Raw genomic sequence first — 18628 nt, 5'->3', positions numbered from 1 at the left:
AGGCAGGATAATGACCCCCTACCTATGTCCAAGCTGGAATCCTCTGGGACCTGGGGATACGCTACTTTACATGGCAAAAGGGACCAGGTGGGTTAAATAAAGGATCTTAAAATAGGGAGATTATCCTGGATTATCCGGGTGGGTCCAACAGAATTACAAGGGCTCTTAAAAGATGGAAGAGGCAGGCAGGAGAGCCAGAGGAGGTGTGATGACAGGAGCAGAGGGTCCAGTGATGTGATTCCTGGCTCTGAAGACGACAGAGGAAGGGGCTGAGAGCCAGGACATGCGGCTGGCCTCTAGAAGCTGGGGGAAAAAAGGGAAATGCATTCTCTTCCAGAGCTTTCAGAAAGGAGCACAGACCTGCTGACACCTTGACGTTAGGCAGTGACACCAGTCTTGGTTTCTGACCTCCATAACTGCAATGTAACAAATCCTCGTTGCCTGAAGCCACTGAATTTGTGACAGCAGCAACAGAAAACGAAGACACTCTCTTCCCCATATATTTCCATTTCTCAAGATAATTGTTTTTGATGTCTTCTGTTTGCCCCTCTACATCCACTCTCTGCCTTGCTCTGTGCCCCAGGAACATAACATATTCAAACTGCCCCCACGGGCTCTCTTGCTTTCAGGTGCACATTTGGCCAACAGCCGGTCCTGGTGAGAAGCCAGAGGGCAGGGAGAGAGGGAGGAAGCTGGTCCAGAAGGCCACAGCTCCTCTCAAGTAGCTCCTCATTCTCAGCTGCTCTCCCCTTCAGCGAACCCTAGGCCTGGGGTGGAAGGGCCTCTGTTGTGGCCCGCGCCTGAGTTCTGCTGTCCTGCATTCCCGAAACTCACCCCACAACTTTGTGAATAGCCTCTTTATTAAAAACTTCTTCAAATTATTCAGTTTGAGTGTGTCCTCTGTTTCTTGTTGGGACTTTGGCTGATACAGTAATATTCCTTGGAATGCCCTTCTCTGTTCTCATGGCCTATCCATGTGCTTTGCTTTTGAGATCTGGCTCAAATCCCAGCTCTGCAGGACCATAGCATGTCAGAGATGACTGAGGCCTTGAAGATCACCCAGTCTGGTGGCAGAGACGGTTTTTCCTCACTTCCCTGGTCACTCTGTCTCGGTTTCTTGAGGCAATTCCTCTTCCTGCATTTGAAATGCTGGCATCCTCCATAGTCCTGTTTTATTATTTTTTTTTAAAGATTTTATTTATTTATTTGACAGAGAGACAGAGAGAGAGATCACAAGTAGGCAGAGAGAGAGAGAGAGAAGGAAACAGGCTCCCTGCTGAGCAGAGAGCCAATGTGGGACTCCATCCCAGAACCCTGGGATCATGACCTGAGCCAAAGGCAGAGGCTTTAACCCACTGAACCACCCAGGCACCCCCATGGTCCTGTTTTAGAATTTCTCTTCACACACTATCATTCTCCCTGGCAGAACTCACTGCCTCCAAACTTTTAACTATAATCCATATGTTAAAGACCCCCCAAATCCATACCTTTGTCCTAGACTTCATTCCTGAGGGCTAGATCCAAATATTTCCAGCTGCCAACAACTTCACTTGGCTCCCTCAAGCACCTCTGAGGACTCTCATCAACCAGGGAGCCATCCTTGACACCATCTTTTCCTTGTCTCCTCCCCCTCCCCATTAATCACCAAGTTCTGTCCTTCCCTAAACATGTTAGAATCCACCCACCAGACTTGTCTGCTCTGCCACATCCAGCCTTACCCACTCTCCATCCATTCTCCATGTAAATAGCCAAAGTGACCTTTTTAAACAACTTTGCCCCATTACTTAAAATTCTCCAGGGCTTCCCACTGCCTGGAGGATAAGAATCAGATTCACAGTCTGGCCCCGGTCCTCCTCATCAGCCTCATCCTGCACCACACTCCCCATCTCCTCCTGGCTCCAGCCTCCTGGACCACTTCCAATTCCGGGATCGTGCCTTATGCCGCTCGCTCTGCTCAGAGTACTAGTGACCCCCACCTTCCTTGGCCGAATACTGTCATATTCATCTTCTGGTCTCATGTAATCTTCAGTTCCTCAGGGAGGACTTGTTCAGACACCAAGACAAGATCTGGGTCACTTCTCTCCCCTGTGGCATACCCCTTGATCACTGCTCTTGACTTTATCACCATTGCTTGTTTTATCTCCATCTTCCTTGCTAATCTCTGGGAGGGTGGGGACTGTATCAGTTTTAGTCACTGTTATAATTCTGGCTCCCCAACACAAGGTTTTTTTTTTTTTGTTTTTTGTTTTTTTATTTACTTATTTGGGAGAGAGAGAGAGAGAGAGAGACAGAGAAAGCGAGCACGGCAGTGGGGAGAGGGAGAAGCAGGCTTCCCACTGAGCAGGGAGCAAGACGCGGGGCTCCATTTCAGGACCCTGGAATCATAACCTGAGCCAAAGGCAGACAGTTTACCTACTGAGCCACCCAGGTGCCCCAACACAAGTCTTGACCCAAAGTAGGCATCCCACAAATGCAAATGAAGAAAATGAGCCCAGAGGTGAAGTGACCCCCGGTCCAGAGCTCATTCCACTATATGCAGTGCCTCTACTCTGTGTCATGGAAATTTTTGAGGCCACCTACGACCACAGAAATTGCTCCTCTTCCTTTTTTTTTTTTTTAATTTTTTTAATTTTTTTTTTATAATTTTTTTTAAAAGATTTTATTTATTTATTTGCCATAGAGAGAGAAGCGAGAGCAAGCACAGGCAGACAGAGTGGCAGGCAGAGGCAGAGGGAGAAGGAGAAGCAGGCTCCCTGCCAAGCAAGGAGCCCGATGTGGGACTCGATCCCAGGACGCTGGGATCATGACCTGAGCCGAAGGCAGCCACTTAACCAACTGAGCCACCCAGGCGTCCCATCTCCTCTTCCTAAATTCACATTGCCTATGTCACCAATTTGGTGTTCATCTCTTGGTCTCTCGTTATTTTTTCATGTTTGTTACATATATGGTTTTCTCTTCAACTATACCATGAATTCCCAGAGGACAGGGTCAACATGGTAATTCTTTATATTCTTAGGCTTTGCAAGCTCAGGTTTACATATTCATTCAACAAGTATCTGCTGAAAGTCCATGATTTCCAGATACCACTGGGACAACAGCAGTGAACTAAATAAATGATACCCTGTGCCTCAACCAAGTTTACAGTTTAGTAGGTCGAGTAGTTACAATAACATGTTAATACTATGTAACAGTACCTGTTAAGACAAATTGCATAAATGAGGGGGTGTCAAAGCCAGAGGAAAAAAAAAAGGAGTGCATCCTCCTGGAGCACAACTTTGACTTGAAGATTTGGGGGAGAGCCAATTACTATTGTTTAATACAAAATACAGACATACTGTGGAGAAGAATGTAGCATTCACAGAGCTTTTAAGGTCAAACTGCAGATTTCTGGCTCATGACTGACTGGCCTGCTATAGCTCCCGCCTGGGCCCCACAAGGGTTCACATCTGTTCTCTCCTCCTGTTGGCGATACCACAGTAGAAAGTCTGCACAAAGCACTGCAGCGGCGTCACCTCTGGCAGAATGTCTGTCTCACGGCAAGCGCTCAGCAGGCAACATGCTGGAATGAAGCAAGTGCCCAGCAAGGCTTCCCAGAGTCCAGGTGGGAGTGTACACCAAGGCAGTTAGGAACACAGAAGACAGGAGTTAGGACTGGAGCTGAAGGTAGAATGCTTGGGCCCCCTAATAACTCTTCGGTTACCCAAAGACACAGTCTCTAGTAAGGAAAACAAGGAGTATAGCTTTCTTTGCTTCAATTTCCATTGCCTTATTCGTGTAACTGCAGGATGAAAAAGGAAAAATCAGATACCACACCAAGTGGCCAGCCTTTGGCACAAAGACTTGGAACCACCGTCAAAACAAGCAGCCCTATTTATTAAACCCTGTCCAAACCAGAGATTAATTTTTGCAAAAGAGTAAACAAAAAATACTCTGAAAAACCCAGTGAAAAACTAGTGAAAAGTTTTTTAAACTGGCAAAACAGTGCCATAAGTTATGTCAGAGGATGTACATTTCTAGGAAAGCTACATAGGATTGCATACTTGGCAGGGGAGGGGGTATTGCCTGGAGAAAGGGGACTTGGGCTTCAACTATAGTGGTGATGATTTATTCCCAAGTAGTGATAGGGAAATGATAATTTATTATTCTCTATTATAAATATTTAATATTTCATAATTATTTTTAAATAATCAGGGAACCAAAGTGCATGAGGGCCATATCTATGTTTTTCTAAAATTAGTAAATTAGAACAAAATCAACATATCATCATATTCTCCAACAAGACATGAGTTTTTCCTATATATTTAATTCCTTTCTAGCTGTGCGTAAATACAAAATGTATACAAAACACACAGCCTATGTTTTAAAATCTAGCTATTTGGGTTTTTAAAAAAGATTTTATTTGAGAGAGAGAGAGAATATGTGTGTATGTGTGTGTGTGTGTGTGTGTGTGTTCACAAGCAGGGGGAGGGGCAGAGGGAGAAGGCTCTCTGCTGAGCAGGGAGCCAGACGTGGGGCTCCATTCCAAGACCCTGGGATCATGACCTAAGCTAAAGGCAGACACTTAATTGACTGTGCTGCCCACCTGCCCCCAAATCAAGCTATTTGAAGATGGCCCAGTCATGTCTGTTTCTCTCTCTTTTTTAAAAAACCAAATGGCTCCTACCATAGTCTGGGAGTACTTGAAGAGGATGAAGGACAGAGAATGGGGTGAGATAAGAAGGAATCTCAGGCAAAAAGTATGACAGGTCAATCGAAGGGAACAAGCTGAAGGGGGAATGAGGAACAGATCTTACCAGAATGAAGAGTTTGTAACTGAGACTATTAGGTCTTAACTTCCCAAACTTATCACACAAAAGTTGCCATGGCTCAAATTTTGCTTGAAAACAGTCTCCTTTTAGAACAATGTGCCCACCAGTGAACCACCCTCCTCCGGGTTCAGAAGACTTAAAGCAGGGGCCTTGGAGATAACCACAGCCCTGGGTGTGATCATTACAGGTCTGAGTGCAAGTGAAACTTCTCTAAGCCTCTGTTCCTTCCTCTGTAAAACAGGCTAAAGAGCAGTATTCATCTCAGAAGGTGGAGGTGATGCTTAATGTGATAATGTGTGCACTAGGAGCAATGCCTACACACAAAGACTTGGAAGCAAAGTCAAAATGAGCAGCCCTATTTATTAAACTGTGCCTAGTACAACACACATACAAACCCTCAGTCAAAGCCATTTTTCTTTTGTCCTTGGTCTGGGAATAGTCTTTCATTTGGGGTATCTGTTCCCTCTGTTATCCTTGTTAGGATCTGTTGAATAGAGAGAGGCAGCATCTTCTAAGAGCCCTGGGTCAGTGTTGCCAGGTGTAGTAAGCCACTATGTAGAGGCTGACCAAAGGAGGAGGAAGGTTCCCCCTTGGCAGGAAGCAGCCAAGAAGCTTCTAGATGGGGGCAGAAGCTCCTCAGCATGGAAGTCTGAGACTCTCTGCCCAGACTGCTACTTGGTTTCTCACTTTCTTGGCAGGTGCTACTTCTTGCTGCTGCTTGATCCCTTTGTCTGGCCCTATTCTGTTTTCTGAGGCGCTCCCATTTCCCGACTTCCATCACCTTGCCTTGTACGTGGGTATCTGTGTCCATTGGTTCACCCTGCCTTTGGAAGTTGATGGCTTCTCACATCTGGACCAGCACTATGGGTTCTCTACTTTTTGTCCTTTGATTCCTGTGCCCTTCTGGCTCCTGCCGGCTTATGTAGCCTTTGAGTCACCTACCTTGTCTCTTACTCTACCCTCTGTATTCCAGCCAGGTTTGATCAATGTTTTGCTGTGCCATACTGGTACTATGCGCAGCACCTTGACTCATGACTACTTATCAAGATGATATGCAAAAGACTTAGTGAATGGTATGGAATGGGCACTGCCCAGTCAGAATGGTTGTCAGCTCTAAACAACAGGGATGGCTATCCCTGCATGTATGGGCTGAACAGCAGCCCAGCTTACCAGACTCTAGACCCCTCCAACTACTCTGATGAGAGGCCTCGTAGGGCTGGTGCCTCAGATTTGCCCCTTACTCATCTCTAGGCTTAGCACAGCTGGCCTTGTGTCCTGTTTCATGAGCTCCTATTACCCACAGTCCTAGAACTGACCTTCTCATTACCACTCCAACCAGAGGTCAATAGGGGAAACCTAGCAACATACTTAAAGAGAGGGGGTAGCATTGATGCTGAAACAGGCGGCAAAAAGTAAAAGCAGAAATATGTATGTTTCAGGTATAGCAAAAGTCTCTTTGCAGCAAAAGGCTCTGTATAAAACTGTGTTGTATCTTAAGAGTTGATTTTGTTTTCCTGGCCTGGCAACAGGAAGTCTTTTCTGCACATGCCTTCTAGGAACCTCTATGAACCACTTATAGTCTATAAGAAACCATTTCAGTGCGTGTGATTTACAAATAAAGACAATGAGAGAAAACCCTAAACCTTCTGTTCTGTCAAAAGTCTGGATCTGTTCTTTCCCCTAACACTCCCCTAACTCAAAATAAAAAGAACCACTACTGGGAACTTCCTTCTATATGGACATCTTGAATGTAGAGAGGAAAGGGACAGTGCTTTCAAGATGGTTCTCGAGTAGAGCTAACATTTCAAAGGTTTGGGAATTATTAATGTTTTGAGGTTGGAGTTAGAGGATGCAGTATCTTTTTTTTTTTTCCTTCCTTTCTTTTGTTTAAAGTAGGCTCCACACCTAAATATGGGTCTTGAATTCACCACCCTGAGATCAAGAGATGCATGTTCTATCTACTGAGCCTACCAGGTACCCCAGCGGATGCAGTATCTTACGAATAAATGATTGTGGGGCACCTGGGTGGCTCAGTGGGTTGAGCATCTGCCTTTGGCTCAGGTCATGATCCCCAGGTCCTGGAATCGAGCCCCATGTCAGGATCCCTGCTCAGTGGGGAACCTGCTTCTCCCTCTCCCTGCGCCTGCCACTACCCCTGCTTCTGCTCTCTTTCTGTCACATAAGTAGATAAAATTAAAAAAAAAAAAAAAGAATAAATGATTGAGAGTAGCCGAAACAAACCAAGAAAGGGAATTTGCCCTAAGCCCCCTCACACCTCCAATAGGATTTAAATCCTGGTAACTCAAAGCCACAGATTCACTGCGGCTGTGTGTCACTAACCTACTAGTTCTCTACAATTCTTTCTCTTTATATACTCTCTAATTTCATTGCTCCCTCCCACTTAATTTTTTTATTTTTATTTTTTTAAAGATTTTATTTATTTATTTGACAGAGCGAGATAGATCACAAGTAGGCAGAGAGGCAGGCAGAGAGAGAGGGGGAAGCAGGGTCCCTGCTGAGCAGAGAGCTCGATCCCAGGACCCTGAGATCATGACCCGAGCCAAAGGCAGAGGCTCCAACCACTAAGCCACCCAGGTGCTCCACTCTCTCCCACTTTAATTTAAAAAGTCCACACTTACTGAAAATACAAAAGAACATTACAACAAATACCTGCATACTATTCTCTTCAATTCGCTGTCATTTTGCCACATTTCCTGAGCTTGCTCCCCCACCCTTAGACTTGTCCCTGAACTAGCTGAAAGTTGCAGCTATCACGACACATTTCCTCTAATACCTGCACCTTACACGAAGGAGGACAGTGTCCTACATAACCACAGCACCACTATTGTGCCTCAGAAAATGAAAAGTAATTCCATCATATTATATAATATATAGTCCCTGTTAAAATTTTCCAATTGTCTCTAAATAATCTTATAGCAATATATATATTGCTAAAGGATTATATATGTGTGTGTGTGTGTGTGTGTGTGTGTGTGTGTTTTTATTATTTTTCTTTTTCCTGATCTAGGATCCAAAGTTTATGCATCTCAAATTGTTGTTACACCACTTGAGTATTTTAATCTACAAAACTCCCCACCCTCCCAAATTCGACTTTCCAGTCTTTTTGGCAGAAACACTACATAGGTGAAGTCATGATCTTATTGTATCCCAACAGGAGACTCTTAATAGATGCTGGTAAGCTTGATCACTAGGCTGAGGTGATGACCTCCTCATCTTTCCATTGTAAAGACACATTTTCTCGAGGTAATCCATGGTGAGATAATCCTATTCTCCAACAACCTCTCACTCAAAGGTTTTGAACCCAGGGATGAGTCCTTGCCTGAACTGGTTATGTTAGGGTTTGCTTAGCACTGGTTTTCTGGTTCTGGTATTCCTCATTGTGTATTATTCAAACAATGACCCATCAGTACTCATCCTCTCTTTCCTCAGCGCATATGCTCTCTGGTTACTTCTTGCTGGGGCTTTCCCCCATGTCTTTGCTGACCACATCTGACCACTTGAGCCCAGACTGGGGGAGGCATTTGCTTCTCCATTAACCCACCCACCTCATGACTTCACCTTCAGCAAATTAAAAAAGGAACACAAAGCAACCATGTTGCCCACCAACTTACAGCTCTGCGAACAATAAAGTGGCTATAATACATATTTATTAGGTTGACTGAAGAAAGTAGATAGAAAAAATCAGTTTTATTTTTTAAAAAAATCAGATTGCCAGAGCCCTGAAAAATCTTTCCTCCTTACAAGGGTAAAGCCGCTTGTTCTGTCACAATCAGGCTTTTTGTAATGGTGTTGAACAGACGCAACCTCATCTCTTCAGTCCCCTGATATGAGAATCTTGGAAGAACAGAGATTTAGAAATCCAGCATCCCAAACGCCCCATTTTACATACATAGAGAGACTCAGGTCAAGGGGCTTGCCCAGAGTCCCTCAGCTCCTTAATGGTAGATATGGGACAGGAACCTGATTTGAAAAATACCTCCTCTGATGTTCTTTTCGTTCCCTTCCCAAGTGCCTTGTGATTTGGCTGTTTAATGGGCAAGATGATGCCGTAGCACTCGAGGCCTCTTTCAACGCTAATTTGCATTTTGCCTGCATCACCTTCCCACCTTGTAACGCTTTAAGTAAAAATTCCCATTAGGAACTTTTTATTAATATTATTATTTTAAAATCCATCTTCATTTCTGCAGATCAATAGGGACAATTTAGGAGGCTCAGGGAGCACAAGCTACCATGACTTTAACCAAGAAAAATAAAGGTCTCGATGACCTGCATCAGGCCGCTCCCCGATTGCCGCTTTCCCAGAGGCTGAAACGCCCCACGAGTGACAGCTCCAGGGGTCGTAAGACTCCAGCCGGAATGCACCCTTCCCTGTCGCCCGCTGCAACGATGCGGTGACAGGCACCGGGCTCCAGGAGCTTGTCTAACTGTCACAGGAGAGGGGAAAGAGGGGAACAAAGCCCAGCGTGGAAAAACCCAGCCCCGCAGCGCGAGGAAGGCAGGAGACCGCGCCCTCACTGCAGCGGCCCGGCGGGCTGCCGAGGCTGCGGAGCCGCAGTGCGGGGCGCGGGACCCACACCCCGGGAGCGCCTCCCGCCCGCGCCGCCCCGCACAGCCCGCCCGGCCGCGGAGGGAGGCCACCTGCGGCCCCGGCTCTTGGCGCCCGCCGGGTCAGGCGCCGACGCCGCGGAGCATCCTCCAGCCCGCCGGGAGGGCGCGGCCACCCCCGCGCCACGGGCCGGGGTATGCACACCGTGCCCCGCCCGGGCCTGCCCCCGCACCCCCGCGCGCTCACCCGTCCGTGCGCCCATCCCGTAGCCGGCGGTGCGGGCCGTGCGTCCGTCTGCCCCGAGGTAGCGGGCGGGGACCGCCGAGCAGCGGCGGCGCAGTGGCCGGGCAAGCGCGCGATCAACAGGCGGCTCCCGGCCGGGCGCGGCGCCGGGGCGCGCGGCGGCAGCGGAGCAGCCTGGGAAGCGTAGTTCGCGGCGGCGCGCCCCGGCCGCGCGGAGGCGGGACCCCCTACGGGGACCTCCCCTGCAGGTGTCCTCTCCCGGAATCCACGTCCCAACCCCGTCACCGCCCTGCTGGCGGCGAGGACCTCAGCCTTGGGAAAACGCTGTGCTGGCTCTTTTGAGAAGCTCGGGGCTGCGGATAGGGTGGGTGGCAAAGGCTTTTCAAGCCTGTGAGGAGCAGTTGGGTGAGTGAACATCTTTACGCGCAAGCCTTAAGATCTAGTTTTTACCGGCTGTACTGGGGCCTGGGGCGGGGACACGGGAAGGAGGAGTAGCTAGGGCAGGTGCCTGCAAGGAGGGAGGTAAGCAGGTGAAGTTGAGCGAGGCTGATTTAAAGTTTGGGGGTCAGGGTGTTGAAGAGCTCATGCACACGCAGTGGCTTCTACTAGATGTTAGACTGGACAACGCAGCCTATGCCGAGTGTCGGCATCATCATCCGTAAAGTGAGCTTAAAGCCTGAAGATATATTTTGAGGACTAACCCCATATTAGGTGCATATATGAAAGCAGCTGTGCTGGGCACTTAACACATCCGCAATGAAATTTCTTCCTTGGGAGTTACAGGGGAGTTCTCGGGCACATGTCTTGCCTGGAAAGACCCACCTATAATACTAAGTTAAAAATAGGTGAGCTTCATTGGGCTGGGTAGATAAATGTTAAAACCCACCTCGCGTTTAGCAGGTTCACTTCATCCCCGAAGGTTCTGAAATGTCCTCTCTGCCAGGTTCTTGGGAGCTGCGAAGATAGAGAAAATATGCCCTTGTCTCTGAAGCATGAAAGTGGGGTGGGGTCACACGGGACTAAGGCCGAAATTCCTGAAATACGTGGCATGATGGGATTATCTTTCAGAAGCTTTCTCTAATTAGATGTGCTCTCACTCCTTTTTGAACCCCTTTTGAATACTTCTAGCACAACTCTTATATATAGCATTTATCTGGACAGTTTAAGTATGTTGCCTTTTGTTAAGTAGCTGCTATGCAGTAGTTCACCTTATGATGAGATTTGCATTTTAGGGATGTGATGGAAGGAAAATAAACCAAAGGGATGGATATAATATTGCTGGTGTAATCTGCATGAAACAGTCAAAGGGTGAGTGCTTCATAATCTGGCATGACCCGTCAGTTATCATGTGGCAAAAAAAAAAAAAGAAAAAAAAGAAAAAAGAAAAACGCAGAGGAAAATCCATATTCAAAAATAATAACACAATTTTGCATTTGTGAAAGTACTTTCCTATTTGTGTTCTCACTTGATTTTGGCAACAATCTGTGAGATACAGAGTAAGGCTTTTCCCCAGATTTCTAAGAGGTACAGAGAGGTGATACGACTTGCTCAAGGTCATCTAGTTGATTATTAAGCTGATCCCCTCTCCTTCCACCCTGCATATTCTCTGCTTCCCCAAAGAGGCACTCTCAGCACTCTTTCCTTTGTACATTTCAAACAGGGCCATGCCTTGCTCAGAAAACAGTTAATTCTCTAAAGCTCTTGGGACCAGTGGGATGAACAATGGCACACAGGAGGGGCTTCCCACTTTCCATGATGGTAATAGATTGTACCCTGGGCCTCTTCCCCAGAATGGCACATCTGATCTGGAAATAATGAAATGAGATGGAGGTATGAACAAACCCACTTAAATCACGCTTCCAGGTTTTCCTATCATTTGTTATTCCCAATGTCCTGGCAGATCTATAATATCTTTGACTTTTTCATGTTGTGCATTTATCACAAACCATAGCCTCTGTTAAATAAGAATGGAACTACTTACAAATCAAGCCAGCAGTTTTCCCAGAGAAAACTGATGGTAGGCATAAACTCAAATAAAGGAATTTTATTCATATCGAAAGAAAGAGTAGCAAAGGGTTGATATAACGACAATACTCAGTGGTGTACCATCTTTCTTTTTGGTGTTCTTGTGGTTCTCCACAAGGAAAATGCCTGTGTGTGATGAAATGAATGGAGAATTACTTCAGATGCAGTCTGTGAAAGGTAGCCGGGACAGAAATGATTTCTTTTTTTTTTTTTTAAAGATTTTATTTATTTATCCGACAGAGAGAGATCACAAGCAGGCAGAGAGGCAGGCAGAGAGAGAGGGGGGGAAGCAGGCTCCCCGCTGAGCAGAGAGCCCGATGCGGGACTCGATCCCAGGACCCTGAGATCATGACCTGAGCCGAAGGCAGCGGCTTAACCCACTGAGCCACCCAGGTGCCCCAGAAATGATTTCTTAAGTTAAAGTCATAGTTGGCAGTGAAAGCAAAGGTAGAAGAGCTCTGACGGTCACAGAGCCTTGTATGAGCTCCAGAAGGATGCTGACACCAAGCGAAAGGAAGTAAGTTATGAAAAAGATCTTCTAATTAAACTGTCTGTAGCATGAGGCCTAGAAGCTAGTAGGTGTTAACAGAAGAGGCAGGAAGGTAGAACACTTAACCTATTTATTTTTTATTTTTTAATTTTTTTTATTTTTAAAGATTTTTATTTATTTGTTAGAGAGAGAGAGAGATACAGAGCGCAAGCACAGGCAAACAGAGTGGCAGGCTAGAGGCAGAGGGAGAAGCAGGCTCCCTGCCGAGCAAGCAGCCCAATGTGGGACTCGATCCCAGGACGCTGGGATCATGACCTGAGCCGAAGGCAGCCACTTAACCAACTGAGCCACCCAGGCATCCCAGAACACTTAACCTATTTTTAATGTTAAAACTTAATGGAAAGATATGATCAGTTTCAGTTTGTTTAGTTCTTTAAATCTAATACCTATGTCTAAAACTTTTCAAGGGCTAGAAGGACATCAGCCATGCCTAGGAAACTGAAACCTGGCAGCTGAAACCCATCATCATTTCTGGACCATATCTTGTACGTTTATTTATTTATTTATTTGTCAGAGAGAGAGAGAGAGCACAAGCAGGCAGAGTGGCAGGCAGAGGCAGAGAGAGAAGCAGGCTCCATGCCAAGCAAGGAGCCCGATGTGGGACTCGATCCCAGGACCCTGGGATCATGACCTGAGCCGAAGGCAGTGGCTTCACCCACTGAGCCACCCACGCATCCCCATATCTTGTAAGTTTAATTTTTGAACTTGCTTTTTCCAAAATGTAAAATTGAAACAGCTGGAGCTGGAGGAGACCTTACATATAATCTTATCTAGTGTCTTTGTGCAGGCAAGAAAGCTGATAGCTCAGAAGTAAATGTCACTTGATAGAAAGTAAAAAATTCTGTGTGGCACTTATAATGAAGTATTTGTGTTATTCACAATGGACTGTGTAGCATAGCTCATTAGGAACATGAAGCAAATACTGTTGCTTGCCCACTCAACATCCATTCACCCCTCTTCTTCTTTGCAGAAGCCTTTATAGGTGTTGACCCACCAAGGAAGGTGATCCTATTACCATCTCAGAGGTACACTCCTAAACTACCATGGGCAAGGGGAATAAGATCCTCTTGGCTGGCTAGTAAGAGGTTAGGGGTGGGCATATGACCCAGTTTTGTCACTGAAACCTGAGGAGGTGTGTGCTGAAAACCTTCTGGGAAAGATTTTTCTTGCTCTTAAACAGAGACATACAGGGCGCCTGGGTGGCTCAGTGGGTTAAACCTCTGCCTTTGGCTCAGGTCATGATCTCAGGGTCCTGGGATGGAGTCCCGTGCGTCGGGCTCACTGCTCAGCAGGGAGCCAGCTTCCCCCTCTCACTCTCCCTGCCTCTCTGCCCACTTGTGATCTCTCTCTGTCAAATAAATAAATAAAATCTTAAACAAACAAACAAACAGAGACATACAGGAAACATGCCACCATCTCTACTGGGTATTGTTGCTTCTGTGTTACCTGAAACTTGACCCTTAGGACAGAGCCAACACATCCGTGATGGCAGAGTAAAGAGATAGAATGAACCTAGGTCTGTGATGTTGTTAAGTCACCAAATCAATCAGACCTGCCGCTGTCCCACTTCTGGATTTCTTTTTTAAAAAAATATTTTATTTATTTATTTTTTGAGAGAGAGAGAGAGAAAGACAAGCAGGGGGGGAGGGGCAGAGGAAGTGGGAGAAGCAGACTTCCTGCTGAGCAGGGCCTCCTCCTAGGACCCTGGGATCAAGACCTGAGCTGAAGACAGATGCTGAACCCATTGACCCACACAGGAGCCTCTGGATTTCTTCTTCTATGAAATTACAAATGCCCTTATTGCTGAGTCACTTTGAGATGTTTTCTGTTGCTTGAAGCTGAAAGTATCCTAAGTATTACAGATGATATGTAAAAGTAAGTTCTTTGGGTGGACTGAAGGACTACTTCTTAGAGTTTACAAAAACAACCACAGTCACAGGCAAAAGATGGGGATATTGTCATGTAATGGATAGAAGTATGGGTTGTAACATCAGACAGACCTTGGCTGTGACAAGATGTTCACTGCCTCGGGGGTTGACTGGGACCACTTTTTTTGAACCTCTCTAAGCCTCATTTCCTTTATCTCCAGACTGGGGTAATAATACCACATGGAGTTGTTTTACGGGTTAAATGGGATAATTTGTGTCAAGTATGCTATAAGGATCTGATGTCTGGTAAGCACTAAGGTGTGGCAACTATGTTGATGAATATGAAGTCACATTTATAGTGTACTTGGCAGCAAGCATCCAAAAGTGAATCACTATTGAATAGTGATCATGTTAAATAACATCACAGTAATGCAATCAGCAAAATCCAGAATGTGGGAAACTCTACATGACAACCCAATCCTTCAATAAATATATTGCAAGAAAAACAAATAGGGCGAGGGTTTATGGATACGCAGAAACATAAGAGATAATGAAATGCAATATGTAGCAGATCTAGATTTGAAAAGCTGCTAAAAAAATCAAATTTATGAGACAATTGAGGGACAACATGGAAACACAGGATATTTGATTATATGAAGATACTAAGTTTTTAGATGTGATAATGGTACTGTATTTTTTTTAAAAAGAGCCCTTATCTTTTAGAAAGATGCTACTGAATATTACTGAAAACACACTGAATATTTGAAGAAGAAATATCTGGGGTTTGTTTTTTAAAATAAGCCAATGTGAGAGTGGAGTAGGGTGACAGCATCAAGTTATAGATGAAAAAACTTGGTTACGAATTGATAATGGTTGAAGCTGGGCATGGGACCATTATTAAACCATTCTCTGTACATGTTTCAAAATGGGTTCATTGAGATATATTTAATATCTCACAAATTCACCCTTTTAAGCATACAATTGAATGGTTTTTAGTACATTCACAGTTATGAAACTATCACCCAAACTAACATTAGAACATTTATCAAAATCCCAAAAAGCAAACCCATACACATGAGCTGACCCTTCCCCTTCCCCACAAACTGCCAGACCCTAGGGACCACTAATCTATGTTGTCTTCTCTGAATTTCCTTGGTCTGAACATTTCACGTAAGTGAGATCTATAATATGGGGGTTTTGCGGCTGCCTTCTTTCACTTAGCATACTGTTTTCATGGTTCAGCCATGTGGTGGCATATGTTGGTACTTTATTTTTTATGGCCAAATAGCATTCCACTGTGTGGATATGCCACATTTTCTTTGTCAGTTGGTGGGCATTTAGGTCAATTCCTCATTTTGGATATTATGGCTAGTGCCACAAGCCATAGTTGTGTACATCTTGTATGGACATGTTTTCGTTTCTCTAGGGTATATACCTATGCATAGTGTTGGTAGGTCATATGGAACATGCTAAACATAAAGTTCAGCATTATGAGGAACAGCCAAACTGTTTTCCAAAGTAGCTGAACCATTTTGCATTTTTACCAGAAATATATGAGGATTCCAATTTCTTCATATCTTTGCCATCACTTCTTAATGGCTTTTTTGTTTTTACGGCAGGCATCCTAGTGAATGGAAGTGGATATCCCCTTGTGATTTTGAGATGCATTTCTCTAATGGCTAATGATATTGAGCCTTTTTTCATGTGCTTATTGGCCATTTCTGTATCTTCTTTGGAGAAGTGTCTATTTAAATCCTTTGCCCAGTTTTTTTCAGGTGTACAACGTAGCGATTTGACAATTCTTTTTTTTTTTTAAGATTATTTATTTAAATATTTGACAGAGAGAGATGACAAGCAGGCAGAGAGGCAGGCAGAGAGAGAGGAGGAAGCAGGCTCCCCGCTGAGCAGAGAGCCCGATGCGGGGCTTGATCCCAGGACCCTGGGATCATGACCTGAGCCGAAGACAGCGGCTTAACCCACTGAGCCCCCCAGGCGCCCCCGATTTGAATTCTATACATGAAATGCTTACCACAAATGTAGTTCCCATCTGTCGCCATGCATGTGTATTACAGTATTATTGACTGTCTTTCCTATGTCCTGTGACTTATTTATTTTATAACTAGAAGTTTGTACTTTGTAATCCCCTTTACATGTTTCACCTATTCACCCCCACACCTCTCTCCTTGGCAACCATCAGTTTTTTCTCTGTATTTATGTCTGTTTCTGTTTGTTTTGTTTTGTGTTTTAAATTCCACATAAAAATGAAATCATACAGTATTTGTCTTTCCCTGTCTGAGACATTTCACTTGCCATACTGTTCTAGAGGCCTATTCGTGTTGTCATGAATGACAAGGTTTCATTTTTGTTGGCTGAATAATATTCCATTGTGTGTATATACCACATAGTCTTTATCAATTCACCTATTGACAGGTACTTAAGATTGCTTCCATATCTTGGCTATTGTAAATATTGCTGCAATAAACTCAAGGGTGCATATTCTTTTTGAACTAGTGTTTTTGTTTTCTTCAAGTAAATACCTAGTAGTAGAATTACTGAATTGTGTGGTATTTCTATTTTTAGTTTCTTGAGGAAACTCCACATACTGTTTTCCCCAGTAGCTGTACCAATTTATATTCCCACCAACAGTATACATGTTTTTCCTTTTCTCTACATCCTTGCCAAACACTTGTTATTTTTTTTCTTTTTCTTTTTTAAAAGATTTTATTTACTTGAGAGAGAGAGGGTGCACCAGCAGGGGAGAGGGGCAGAGGAAGAGGGAGAAGTTGACTACCTGAAGGAGCCTGAAGTGGGGCTCAGTCCCAGGACCCCAGTATCATGACCTGAGCCAAAGGCAGAACTTAACCAGCTGAGCTACACAGGCGCCCCCTTTTTCTTGCCTTTTTGGTACTAGCCATTCTGACAGGTGTGAGGTGCTCCTTGTGGTTTTGATTTGTCTTTGCCTGATAACTAGTAATGTTGAGCATCTTTTTCTGTGTCTATTGGCTATCTGTGTGTCTTCTTCAGAAAAACATGTCCTCAGGTCCTCTGCCCATTTTTAAATCAGATTTTTCTTTTCTTTTTCCTTCCTTCCTTCCTTCCTTCCTTCCTTCCTTCCTTCCTTCCTTCCTTCCTTCCTTCCTCTGTGTGTGTGTGTGTTGAGTTGTATAAATCCTTTATGTATTTTGGATACTAACCCCTTATTGGATATATCATTTATAAATATCTCTTCCCTGGATGCCTGGGTGGCTCATTTGGTTAGGCAACTGCCTTCTGCTCAGGTCATGATCCTAGAGTCCCAGGATCCAGTCCTACATTGGGCTCCCTGCTCAGCAGGAAGTCTGCTTCTCCCTCCCATTCTACTCCCTCTCATGCTGTCGCTCTCCTTCTCTCTCCTTCAAATTAATAAATAGGGGCCCCTGGGTGGCTCAGTGGGTTAAAGCCTCTGCCTTCGGCTCAGGTCATGATCTCAGGGTCCTGGAATCGAGCCCCGCATTGGACTCTGCTCAGCAGGGAGCTTGCTTTCCCCTCTCTCTCTGTCTGCCTCTCTGCCTACTTGTGATCTCTGTCTGTCAAATAAATAAATAAAATCTTAAAAAAACACAAATTAATAAAATCTTAAGAAAAAACAAAACAAAAGTAAGAACAAATATCTTCTTCCATTCAGTAAGTTGGTTTTTCATTTTGTTGATGGTCTGCTTTGCTGTGCAAAACTTTTTTAGCATGATGTAATCTCAATTGTTTGTTTTTGCTTTTGTTTCCCTTGCCTAAGGAGACAAATCCCAAAAAATATTGCTAAGACTGATGTCCAAGAGTTAATTGCCTTTTTTTCTTTTAGGAGCTTTGTGGTTTCAGGTCTTAAATTTAGGTCTTTAATCCATTTTCAGTTTATTTTTAAATATGATGTAAGAAAGTGGCTCAATTTCATTCCTTTGTATGTAGCTGTCCAGTTTTCCCAGCACCATTTATTGAAGAGACTGTTTTTTCCTCATTGGATATTCTTGTCTCCTTTGTCCTAGATTAGTTGACCATATAAATATGGGTTTATTTCTGGACTCTCTATTCTATTCCATTGATCTCTGTGTCTGTTTTTGTGCCAATACTACATTGTTTTGATTACAATAGCTTTGTAGCATTGCTTGAAATCTAGGATTGTAGATACCTCCAGCTTTGTCTTTCTCAAGGTTGCTTTGGCTATTTGGGGTCTTTTGTGGTTCCAAACAAATTTTAGGATTCTTTGTTCTAGACCTGTGAATGATACTGTTACATTGTGATAGAGATTACATTGAATCTGTAGATTGCTTTGGGTAAACATTTATATTTATTTATAAACATATTTATAAAATATATAAACATTTATAAATATATACATTTTAAAATGATTATAAATGTATATATTTATAAACATTTTCTTTTTTTAAAAAGATTATTTATTTATTTACTTGACAGAGAGAGAGAGAGATCACAAGTAGGCAGAGAGTCAGGCAGAGAGAGTGGGGGAAGCAGGCTCCCCACCAAGCAGAGAGCCCAATGCAGGGCTTGATCCCAGGGCCCTGAGATCATGACCTGA

General features: G+C 44.3%; 2 protein-coding genes across 3 annotated transcripts in view; one reads left to right on the top strand and one right to left on the bottom strand.

The window, feature by feature from the left end:
• TMOD2 (tropomodulin 2) overlaps window positions 1-18628 on the bottom strand; it is a 70500-nt gene that overhangs the window by 39562 nt on the left and 12310 nt on the right. The window contains exon 2 of one of the 2 annotated variants that reach the window (XM_004755423.3): window positions 10505-10572. The gene's annotated coding sequence lies outside the window, so the exon portion shown is untranslated. Of the gene's footprint in view, window positions 1-9621; window positions 9766-10504; window positions 10573-18628 lie in introns of those variants that run through there. The other variant, XM_045067674.1, reaches the window with a different exon arrangement.
• The window catches only part of LYSMD2 (LysM domain containing 2), a 38455-nt gene continuing 29716 nt past the window's right edge, over window positions 9890-18628 (top strand). The window contains exon 1 of the mRNA XM_045067677.1: window positions 9890-10023. The gene's annotated coding sequence lies outside the window, so the exon portion shown is untranslated. The remainder of the gene's footprint in view (window positions 10024-18628) is intronic.

Source organism: Mustela putorius, unplaced genomic scaffold (genome assembly GCF_011764305.1).
Source record: "Mustela putorius furo isolate JIRA1106 unplaced genomic scaffold, ASM1176430v1.1 tig00003898_pilon_pilon_pilon, whole genome shotgun sequence".
In the NCBI taxonomy this organism is placed as follows: Eukaryota; Metazoa; Chordata; class Mammalia; order Carnivora; family Mustelidae; genus Mustela; species Mustela putorius.
Note: the sequence above shows the minus strand (reverse complement) of the source record. Positions and strands in the feature narration are given on the sequence as shown.